Here is a 12,365-nt window from a genome sequence, read left to right as displayed (position 1 = left end):
TTTTAGCAAATCTCCCCCACTATTTTTCACACTAAAGGGAAAGCTTGAGCATCTGCAGATATTAGACAGAGGAGTGTATAGCCATAGGGATCATTGGTCACTCCTATCAAAACAATGGACCATCTTCTAAGGCAGGGTCTCCAAACTTTCCAAACAAAGGGCCAGTTTAACCTCTTGACACATGCAAATGTGCGGCCTCCCGGTGTCTGGGCCTAGACGCTGAGCGGCCGCACATTTGCGTTCTATTAAAAAAACATATGTGCTGAGAGCACACGCCTGCGCACTCCCAGCACACATGTCCAGTACTCATGGAAAGGTCCCAATCTCCTCTTTCGATTGCGACCTTTCCCGATCATGTGACAGTGTGTCACGGCGGTCACATGACGCTAAACCCTGCCCCGCCTCCCGACTTCTGAAACCCTTAAGGGGCCAGGAGGAGCCGGTGCCAAGGGGTAATGTCCTTTAGACTTTCTGGGGGCTGGATTAGGAGTAAAAAAAGTCCCTGATGTTAGTGGGGAAAAGTCATTGACGCCATCTTTGGTGTCATTGGGAGGAAATTTGCCTCATCATTGGTATCAGTGAGATAAATTCTGTCCCATCTTTGGTGTCATTGGGAGGAATTGTGCCTCATCGTTGGTGTCATTGAGATGAATTGTACCCCATCATTAATGTCATATGGCCCTATTGTTAGTGTCATTGGGAGAAATTGTGTCCCATCCTTGGTGTCATTGGCAGGAATAGTGCCCCATCATTGGTGTCAGTGAGGGTAATTATGCCCCATTGTTGGTATCATTAGATGAAATAGTTCCCCAAGGGCCAGATAAAAGCAAGTAAAGGGCCGCATCTGGTCCCCGGGCCACAGTTTGGAGACCACTGTTCTAAGGCATGCCGTAGAAAAGCACATATCTGAAATTGACTGGAAGTAAGACATTTACTTAGTTACATCAAGCTGATGTACAGTATATATAAAAATAGACCTTGTTTTTTAATTGCTTGTATAAGGTGGTTTTGAAATTTTACAATCTTTCACAAAGCCCCTCTCATCTACTATTCCCCACTGACAGGTAAGCTCAGTGGCCAATAGGGAGGCACAGGAGCCAGGAGAGGGGGAGGGGGTGTCAACCCTCACCATTACTCTTTTAAGGCAATATTTGCATATTCGAGCACCCCAGAATATGGGGATCTCTGGTGGATCTGGAAAATATTAAAAGGAAAGTGCTTCAAGTATTTCTTAGACTTTACCATACTAGTCTGGAAGGTATTAAAAGGAAAGTGCTTCAAGTATTTCTTAGACTTTACCATACTAGTCTGGAAGGTATTAAAAGGTAAGTGCTTCAAGTATTTCTTAGACTTTACCATACTAGTCTGGAAGGTATTAAAAGGTAAGTGCTTCAAGTATTTCTTAGACTTTACCATATTAGTCTGGAAGGTATTAAAAGGTAAGTGCTTCAAGTATTTCTTAGACTTTACCTTACTAGTTTAATAGAAACATACATTGATGCTGTTCTGTAATCATTATTACATCATATTAATGTATTTTTTTCAGTGTCAGCAGTGTAAGCACCATGTTTGGCTTGGTATCAGCCTGCATTCCCCTGTACAGCAGAGCTCAGAAAGGAGGAAACACAATCAGCCAGGTGTTGCTGCAGTGCAAAAGGAGCATGCTGATAAAAGAGCAGTGATGAAGGGATGAGCGCAGTGTGCTGCTTCTCCTTTCATTGCCCTGACACAGGGTGGGGTGGAAAATAGATCTGTAAGTAAAAATGAATCCACGGCAGAGACAAATCAAGTCCCCTTCTAGGCAGGGATGTGCTGTGAGGCAGAGCTGTGTAAATGGTAAGACCGGATGGACAGAAACACAAATCCTTTAGCAGGTAAATAAGCTCACATGTACGCATTTCATCTGTTCCGTATTAATTCTAGTAGTCGGTGTATAAAGCTGATGTTATTCAAAGAAAGTATATTCTGTATCTTTTCTCTCTATCCAGGCATATGTGGCATGTAATACTGATAAAGAGAGACTATCTCTCCTCAGTAACCTGAGGGTACCACGTACTGGAGGTGCCACAGACGATATGGAGTATCCAGATGAAGATGTCACACAGTCTAATGACCAAGACCAGACAAGAGAGAGGCGCATTGGTCCTGATTTGTCACAACGCATCTGGCTGTTCATGACCTCAACCAATCCAGAACTGGTATTGGACTTAAATTCCTAGTACATAATCACTGGTGCTTTTGTACTGTTATTTGGCAGTAAAGTATTTATAATAAAAATATGTTTCCAATCATTGCAGTAAGGAAAATGTGCCTGTGTGTTTTAATGACTGGCTCATTCACACCCTATGGAAAGATCCATAGTCACTTTAGATCAGTGGTTGTCAACGTATGAGATAAAGGGGGCATCAAATGTGGCCCCTGACATCACCAAAGGACCGCACATACTGTTCAATATATATAATGCTTGAGTGGACTGTCGGAGACTTCAGACTTTAATAGATGAAAATGAGGGCCAGAGAGTGTAGACGTGCCACATTTTGGGCTGGGGATGTGCTTTTGAAGACAATAGAAATCAGGGAACACGTTACATGAAACTAGTAAAGATCAATACTATTGCCCCAATCGATGTTTCCACTATAGACCACTAAGGTCTGAGGGCCACACATCATATATCAAAGGGCCACATGCAGGCTGGGCACCAGGGCTTTAGATCATACCGGCCAGATGTCCACTGACATTTAGACCAGTTTGTTATCTCAACAGTGTGGTACTGCATGCACTATAACGTGTTAAAGTGGAATTAAAACCTAATACTAAAATTTTTTTAAAATGTTCCTACCCCCTCCTCCTGCCTATCCTTTCTACTCTGTGTATAAAAGATCTGTAAACTTACCTTTTTATTTAGTCTGCTCAGGCCTGGTCATGTGATCCTGCAGCTCCAGCTTCCCTGTGTTATCAGTGGCTGCTGCAGGGGAGAAGAGGAGGGCTGACAATGGCTGGGCCATGGAAAGCTGTGGTCACTGCTGGAGCCAGAGCTGCAGGATCATGTGATCGGACTTATAAAAAAAAAAAAAAAAAAAGGTAAGTATATAGATCTTTTTTTTTACACAGCAGGAAGGGAACATTTCTAAGAAAAGTTAGTGTCAGGCTCTAATAACTTTAGGCGTTTACTCGAGTGTGGCTGCCTACAGTCAATAAAGTGGTACTTTAGCTAAAATAATAAAAATGGGCAAACAGGCAGGAAGTTTAATGCAGAAGAGACATGCTTTGTCTCTTCTGCACTGAAGTTACTTACCTGCTGATGATTTTTAGGTGACAGGTTCTCAGTCTAAAAGATGTCTCCTCTGTACTTCACTGAGTGTACTGCAATGCAAATCGCATTGCAATACATTCCTTTCCGGCTCTGCTAGCCAGGGAAAGTAAAAGGTGACCTGGAAAAGATGTCATACACATCACTGTCCGGGTCACAGCAAGAATGGGAGGAGAGCAGATGTGTGTCCTCCCTCCCCTCCACCACATAAAATACCCCCCAAAATAATTATGAGCCCCCCCCCCACTCCCATATACACTATATTGTCAAAAGTATTGTTCGGCCTGCCTTTACACGCACATGAACTTTAATGGCATCCCAGTCTTAGTCCGTAGGGTTCAATATTGAGTTGGCCCGCCCTTTACAGCTATAACAGCTTCAACTCTTCTGGGAAGGCCATCCACAAGGTTTAGGAGGGTGTCTATGGGAATGTCTGACCATTCTTCCAGAAACACATTTGTGAAATCAGGCACTGATGTTGGACGAGAAGGCCTGGCTCACAGTCTCCGCTCTAATTCATCCCAAAGGTGTTCTATCAGGTTGAGGTCAGGACTCTGCAGGCCAGTCAAGTTCGTCCACCCCAAACTCGCTCATCCATGTCTTCATGGACCTTGCTTTGTGCACTGGTGTGCAGTCATGTTGGAACAGGAAGGGGCCATCCCCAAACTGTTCCCACAAAGTTGGGAGCATGAAATTGTCCAAAATGTCTTGGTATGCTAACGCCTTAAGAGTTCCCTTCACTGGAATTAAGGGGCCAAGCCCAACCCCTGAAAAACATCCCCACACCATAATCCACCCTCCACCAAACTTTACACTTGGCACAATGCAGTTTGCCAAGTACCAGTCTCATGTCAACCGCCAAACCCATCAGATTGCCAGACAGAGAAGCGTGGTTGGTCACTCCAGAGAACACATCACTGCTGTAGAGTTCAGTGGCGGCATGCTTTACACAACTGCATCCGATGCTTTGCATTGCGCTTAGTGATGTAAAGCTTGGATGCAGCTGCTCAGCCATGGACACCCATTCCATGAAGCTCTCTACACACTGTTGTTGAACTAATCTGAAGGCAGCCTTTAGCTATTGACTCTGCAGACAGTTGGTGACTTTGCGCACTGTGCGCTTCAGCATGCACTGACCCCACTCTGTGATTTTACATGGCTTTAGGAGTCCATACGTGAAATTTCCTTGCTACTAAATATTCCACGGTCAACTGTTAGTGGTATTGTAACAAAGTGGTAACAACTGGGAACAACAGCAATTGTTGTTCCCAGTTGTTACCACTTTGTTACAATACCACTAACAGTTGACCGTGGAATATTTAGTAGCAAGGAAATTTCACGTATGGACTTGCACGGGTGGCAACCTATCACGGTACCACACTTGATATCAATGAGTTCCTTAGAGTGACCCATTCTTTCACAAATGTTTGAAGAAGCAGTCTGCATGCCTAGGGGCTTGATTTTATACACCTATGGCCATGGAAATTATTGGAACAGCTGAATCCAATGATTTGGATGGGTGTCCCAATACTTTTGGCAATATAATGTGTATGGAGGGAGGGGTGTAGAGGTGAACAGAGGAAGGAAGTGGCTGCAGAGGTGAGCAATGGAGGTGATCTGGGGGGTGCAGTGGTGACCAGTGGATGGAGGGTGGTACAGAAATGACCAATAGAGGAAGGATGCAGAGGTGACCAGTGGATAAAAGAGGGGGGGGTTGCAGAGATGACCAACGTATGAAGATAAGGGATGCAGAGATTGCTGGTGAATGGAGGTGGGGGTAGAGGTGACCAATGGATGGAAAAGGGGTGCAAAGGTAAGCAGAGAAGGAAGGAGGTACAGTGACCAGTAGATGATGGGAGGTGGGTACAGAGGTGACCAGTGGATTAAGGGGAGGGGTGGAGAGGTAACCAGAGGATGGAGGTGGGGGAAGAATTGACCAGTGGGTGGAGGGGGTGCAGAGGTGTGCAGTGGATGAAAGGAGGTCGGAGCAGTGTAGGATCGTCTTTAAATTTTAAGTCAACGTAGAACTCTCCATTTTTTTTCTGTGGTCAGCGTAAATGCTCTATTACATTGGTGGTTAATGTAAATGTTCCATTATATTGGTGGTCAGTGTAAAGCTCAGATTACATTGGTGGCTGGGGTAGAAAACCCTCATACTGACCACCAATGTAAAGGGGGATCTGAAGATTTTACACTTTGAAAAAAAAACTAATTTGCTCATGTTCACCAGGGCAATCTTCTTCCTACTGACCACCAAAGTCAGGGCATTCTTCTTCCACCAGACAATGATGCCAGATATTCAGCCTCCCACTAACCACAAGTATTTGTTTCTAACCACTGAAGCTAAGGCATTTTCCCCTACTGACCATTGCTGCTGAGGCTTCTTCCTTCCACTGATGCTGGGGTATTTGTTCTGCCATTGACCAGAAATGTAAGTACATACTCCAGCACTGTTATATACATTGCATAGTCCTGACCGCTATGCTCTATATACGGTTTAGAGCGTCACATAGACCTGATATGCTATGTTATGTTTTACATACAGTAATTATGCATAAAGTGTTTATTTTCTCAAAAGTTGCTCATTGCTGTGTAGTTTGTAACTACTTTAAACCGATACTCAAGGATACATTTTTTGCTTTAAAATAAAAAAAGATGTTATACTTCCCTGCTCTGTAGAATGATATTGTCAGGGCAGGGCTGTGGAACGGACAGGTAGGCCTAGTGGCAGGGTAACGCACTGACTGACGACAACCACCACCAACAGACCGAAGTCCCTCAGGGCACGGAGTCTAAGTCCCAGGCTGCCCTTCACCAGGGCCCCTGATGGTGGGGATGGACTTGACGCAGCCAGGAACCAGGTCATGGCCCCCGAGACACCCCAACTGTGGTAATGGCCACCGCCAATGGCGTGTAGCTGGTAGGAAATGACAATAGTGTAGTCAGGCAGGCTGGGTCGACAACAACGGGACAAAACGGTAGAGAACAGTAGACAAGAATCACAGGTCACGGCCGGGTTCAGCAACAGAAGGTCAGATTAAAGGAAACCACAGAGAAGGGTCTAGTCACAAGCCACGTCAGCTACCAGAAGAGTATAGACAGCACTGTAGCAACACAAGTGCAAAGAGCATGCCCAGATCACAGGCTTATATGTACTCAGCCACACCCCTCTGGGGGATGGACCTCAGAGACCTGAAGGCATAAAAGACTCCCACCATGTTCTGCAGAAACCCAAGATGGATGCCAGTACATGAAGCTGCACAGTCTCTGGAAAAGGTAGGACCCTGACAGATATTCTATGAAATTGCACAGAGCAGCTCCTTAACTCCTCTTTTGGGGTCCCCTGCCAGTGCTGTCTGCTTCCCTTTCCTCTGGGTGCCCCTTCAGTAAGCCGTGTGCTAAGGGGGCACCCGTGCAGCAGCGGTTCCGAGCAAGGCTGTATGCATCCATAGACACACACAGCACTGGTAAGCCACACCTGTGCTCCCTCCTCAGAAGTTTGATGACAGCAGTAGGAGCCTTTGAGCCCAGGAAGTGGAGGGGCAGTGCTGCAGCCAAGACAGCACGGGATTGGTGAGATGAGCCAGCTAGATGTTTAGGGGCAGGGGGGCTAGGACAGGTATTGCAGTACTATTTTAACTGGTAAAAAAGGTTTTGCGTTTAGAAGCACTTTAATGAAATTCTTCTTCAAGGTAGGCTCAGACAAAGTGTTAGCTATCTGTCTATATTCTGTTTCATTTCAGTAAAATATTCCTTTAAGTTAAAGTGGAACTACACTGCATTTGAGCACCACAAACCAAGATCGCTATTTAATTCATTTTTAATATGCAAAGCAAACTCCCCCATCCAACCATGTCTCCATGCTTTATTGTCCTTTTATAAATCACTTTGAAAAACAACTCCCTAGCGTTTCTGGCTGCTGCCATCTTGAGTAAAGGCAGATGATTCATGTAACATTCACTTCCCGGAATTTATCTGCCCTTAGCTCAGGAATACAGGCAGGAAGTTGTGCTTAGTTGAGAAAACCCCTCCTCCCCTCCTGAAGACTCCCGGGATGTATGACCTCATTTGCTGGCAGCAAAAAAATTAAAATGTTGAGAAAGTGGAGTTCCACTTTAAGCAAGGTAGGTGGGGTGAGGGAAAGTAAGTAAACATGTCGCTTTTCATAAATTACACTACATGGCCCCCATCCTTTATTTTCCATACGTGAGCATCCATTACCTGTGATTGTGCAACTGGGACATCCTGGTATATGTTGGGCAGCACAGTGGCTAAAATGTTAGCACTTCTGCCTGGCAGTACAGGGTCGTTGGTTCAAATCCAAACCACGGCACCACCTGCCTGGAGTTTGCATGTTCTCCTTGTGCCTGCTTGGGTTTCCTCCGGGTACTCCGGTTTCCTCCCACACTCCAAAGACATGCTGGTAGGTTAATTGGCTCCTGTCTAAATTGTCCCTATTATATGTATGTATGAATGTGAGTTAGGGACCTTAGATTGTACGCCCCTTGAGGGTTAGCGACTGATGTGAATGTACAATATATATGTAAAGTGCTGTGTAAATTGATGGTGCTGTATAAGTAACTGAAATAAATAAATATGTGGAGATTTTATTATTATACAGGATTTATATAGCTCCAACAGTTTGCTCAGCGCTTTACAATATAACGGGAGACAATACAGCAACAATACAGTTCAATACAAGAGGGTTAGGGGGGCCCTGATCCTTGGAGCTTACATTCTAAGATATCGTCTGAATCAAGGAGCACTACAAGCCCCAGCAGAGCCAGAATTTCCCACTAAGTGCTTTAGAGTCCAAGTCTAAGAGTCCACTGAAGTCGGTGAGTGAGTGGGATCATTGGTGGGGAGCACAGCATGTGAATTTGCCACTAATTGTATGGAGAACAGCACACCGGCACTGATATTAATGTACTTTTGATATGATGGACTTTTTATAGTGATATTTGTTTACACGTTGTGTTGCACTTATGCGTTTGAATATCTAATCAGGCAACGCTTATCTACCCGTATTTGTACAAGTTTACTGCTGGCTGAAGGTCAGAAGTAAAGAATCACCAACCCAAGACAAGAATGCGGATCAGGTGCTGTCATTTTTTCTACCTCTCTGCTTATTTCAGGCCAGTGGCTCAGTATTGACACCATCTGGAGTCCTTGAGAAGTCACCTATTCTTGAGATTTCTTTCACCTGCATTTTGCTCTGTTTAGTATGGCGTCTGCTGCTATGAGAGAAGAACTGACTTGTGGTATCTGTCTGGAAATTTACACGGATCCCGTATCATTGAGATGTGGTCACTACTTCTGCCATGACTGCATAGTGAAGGCACTAGACACCCAGGAAGGGGGTAGATCTTATACCTGTCCTGAATGCAGAGGAAAGTACCCAAAGAGGCCTTGTCTGAAGAAGAACAGGAAGCTACGTAATATAGTGGAATACTTCAGATCAATGCAGAGAGAACAGGAGAAAACCGGGGTATCATGTATGTATTCTATTTAATTTTCTGTTCCCGTGTTTGTATCCTGAAGTCTGTTGGTATGAGATCACATGGAAGTCTTTATTGTCTTTTGTGCTCAGGGAGTGTTTCTCCAGCTTTAGCAACCCCACAACCACTGTAAGCAGGGCTCTCATTCTGAACCCTGGTCTCAGATCAGTAGATTCTAGTATTGGAATCTTAGTCTTGTGTTCCAGTATAGAGGCTCCGAGGCAGAGGATGATGTGAATATAATGTGGAGTAAGTAGTAGAGTTTAGACTAGGATCCAAACACACCAGAGTTCATCCCTATTTAGCACTACCTTGCTGTGCAATAAAATTGTTAAATGTCCCCCACAATGTATGAAGAGGACATGCCAGGCTGGTGTTTTGGGAGCTCACTGGCCAATTTAAATAGCTTCTTGTTGTTTCTTAGATTGTATTTCTGGTATAGGGTGCTATACCAATATTGTCATCCTGTCCTAATTAGGTGGAGAGTCCCCCTCTCAAGAGTGTCCTGAAGGATTCCTAGGAAACACATTACCTGTAAGTAAACTGATTTACAGCCTCCTCTGCCTGACCACACCTCCCAATACTGCCTTTCCACACCTTGTTCGCAACTCACCTGCATCTGTCCATGAATTCTCTGTTTCCTGTCCACAACTTGTTCATCTCTACACAACCCTTCTCCATACACCCTCTGCTCCCTGACCACACGTAATCTACCAATGCCCAACACCTCTCCATGAACCCCTGCTACCAATTCTGTTCGGTATATATTTGCCATAAGGGTATTCTGCCTGTGTTTCCATTTTTGCCCTCCATTCTCCTTCTGTAATCTCAATCAGTGATCTGCTGCCTGCCCCCACCTCACTCACCTCTTCTCAACATCTCCCTATGAACCCTCTCCAACTTGTTCCCACCTCTCCCCTCTCCCACCCTCTTTCTTCCTGCCCACACCTCATTCACCTCTCCCTGTTTCCTCTCCATGAACCCTCTGCCTGCCCACACCTTACGTACCTCTGCCTGACACCTCTTCATGAACCCCCTGCCTGCCGTCTACACCTCACTCACATCTCCTTGTTTCCTTTCTATGAACCCTTTGCTTCTTGACCACATCTCCCAATACTAGCTATATTATGCCTTGTCCACATCTCACTTGCATTTCTCCATAAACCCTCTGCTGCCTGACCACAACCTACCCACTTCTCCCTAACACCTCTCCATGAACCCCTGCTGCCTGACTACACCTTATTAATTTCCTATATGTCCTCTATTTTTTACTTTAAGAGCATTCTGCTCATGTTTCCATTTTTGCCATCCACTCTCCTTCTCTAATCTCAATCTATTGCTTGCCCACTTCTCGTTCACATTTCTCAGGAACCCTCTTCCTACCTGCTCACACCTTGCTTACCTCAACCTGACACCTTTTCATGAACTCTTATATTCATGTCCACACATCACTCACCTCACTCATCTCTACCTGTCTCTATGAACATTCCGCTGCCTGCCTACAACTTACTCTCCTCTTCCCGACACCTCTTTGTGAACCCTCTGATTCGTGTCCCCAGGTCACTCACCTCTCCGTTTCCATTCCATGAATCCTTTGTTGCCCAACCACACCTTGCTTACCTCTGTCCTACACCTTTCCATGAACCCTTTACTACCTTACTACACATCACTCCTCTATTTCTGATACAGAACTTCTCCATGAAACCTGTGCTGGCTGTCCACACCTAAATCACATTGACCAACACCATTTCATGAACTCTTTGCTGCCTGACCACACCTCACTCACTATTTCCAGGAAACTCCTCATAGACCTTCAATGATCCCATATAACTCACCTTGTCATCTTTCCTACTTGTACAATATTCCTTTGGCCACCTAATCTTCACCTTTTGATCACTTTCGTCCCATGTAATTCTCAGAATATTTTTCTCATTTCCCTTGTGTTTCCAGTTACCATTTCCAGTCTGATGAGTGAATTTGTTCAGTTGGCCATAGGGCTGCCTATCAGATTTGTCAGAGAGGCAGCCAAATGGACAACTAAGGCAGCTTGCACAGCAGACTGACAATGCCACTGTCAATTGGAAGATAGTGGCTTAGCACTATCAGTCTGCAATCTTCAGGTTGCTATGGCTTGGTTTGCTTTGATATGATTGAAGACTGTTTTGTATTTAAGTTAAACCAAGAGCCTTCCCCGACAGATTCAAGGCAATGCTTGGAGCATAAAGCTAACACTTTGTTGTAGGTTTTTTGTTTTTTCTGACTGCACTTATCAGTTTTTGATTGAATTGGGAAAGTTTTTGTCAGCTCTCTCTATACCCTATACTGGGCATGTCTGCCCCATGTCTTTATTGCTTATACACTTTGTCTTCTTTCCATTCTCTAGTCTCCTTTACAGGCTTGGGATCACCCGGTAGCCACAACTCCTACCACTGAAACCAGCACAGATACACTTTCCTCAATGGGAACCAGAACCTTTACTAGCCTAGAACGTCGCAAGCTTATCCAACAGCAGTTGGTGTTATTGCTACATGCACACAAGTGTCAACGACAGCAGAAAGGCAGTGGTGTCATGCATGTATGCAGTCTTCCCCATTGTCTTACCATGAAGAATGTTCTGAATCACATGCCACACTGTAAAGCTGGGAGAACCTGCCAGGGTAAGCTGTTATCAAATGTACCAAGTTGTTAAAATAACCTTTACTGCTGCTCCGTATTCACTGTACCATGTTCCCAACCTTTGACTCCCTACTTTTAGATATTTTTTCCCATTGCCTTCAGTGCAGAAACTGTCAGGCTGCTCAGTCATTGTAGCTTCTGAATGTGACATCATAGTGCCTGTAAAATATTAAATTAAAAGAAAAAAGATGCAGAATGTGAATAGGATTCCAATATGTAAATCTTAGCGTTCAGGAGCCAGCTATTAAATCATTTTCGATGTCTTTACTGTATATTTTTTGGTTCCATAAAATTGTTTCTGGAAACCAAATTTGACTCTTCAATTCTACATTAAATAGCCCACCTTGCTTATGATTTGGTTGCCCGTTTGAGATGAAACAATTTTAAGCTTTTAGGTAGGCTAAAACTGAATGTTTTAAGAGTGTTTTATTTTATAACAGAGCGTTGTCTAAAGAATTGTAGGCTTCTTCAACTTTTGAAGTAAACCTGTGGGATTCACAAACGAAGATGTAGGCCTAAGTGAATTCTCCCTTTGAGGTAGACTGATGGTGCTCCAAAGGACAGTGTCTTCTTGGCACTTTAAATAGCATGAGAGTATAAGGTGAAGAGTCAGCAATCGCTCTCCGGATAAAACTACTTTATTAACCACTTCCAGTCCGCACACTTTTACCCCTTTCCTGTCCAGGCCAATTTTCAGCTTTAGTACTATCGCACTTTGAATAACAATTGCGAGGTCATGCAACACATATTTTTGAGACAGATAATGCTTTATTTTGGTGGTATTTATTCACCACTGGGATTTTTATTTTTTTTGCTATGTAAATGAAAATGTCCAAAAATTTTGAAAAAAAGTGTTTTTCTTATAAAATTTTGCAAATAAA

The 12,365-nt window shown here is 44.2% G+C and overlaps 1 long non-coding RNA gene across 1 annotated transcript; it reads left to right on the top strand.

The window, feature by feature from the left end:
- Positions 1-8,580: 8,580 nt before the first annotated feature.
- On the top strand, positions 8,581-11,442 carry LOC149473067 (uncharacterized). The gene is made up of 3 exons (XR_016313770.1): positions 8,581-8,805; positions 9,287-9,342; positions 11,192-11,442. It is a non-coding gene; the product is annotated as an uncharacterized LOC149473067 (long non-coding RNA).
- The last annotated feature ends 923 nt before the right edge of the window (positions 11,443-12,365 follow it).

The sequence above is a fragment of the Staurois parvus genome, unplaced genomic scaffold, assembly GCF_062004578.1.
Source record: "Staurois parvus isolate SC_StPar_1 unplaced genomic scaffold, SC_StPar_1.0 ptg000018l, whole genome shotgun sequence".
Lineage (NCBI taxonomy): Eukaryota > Metazoa > Chordata > Amphibia > Anura > Ranidae > Staurois > Staurois parvus.
Note: the sequence above shows the minus strand (reverse complement) of the source record. Positions and strands in the feature narration are given on the sequence as shown.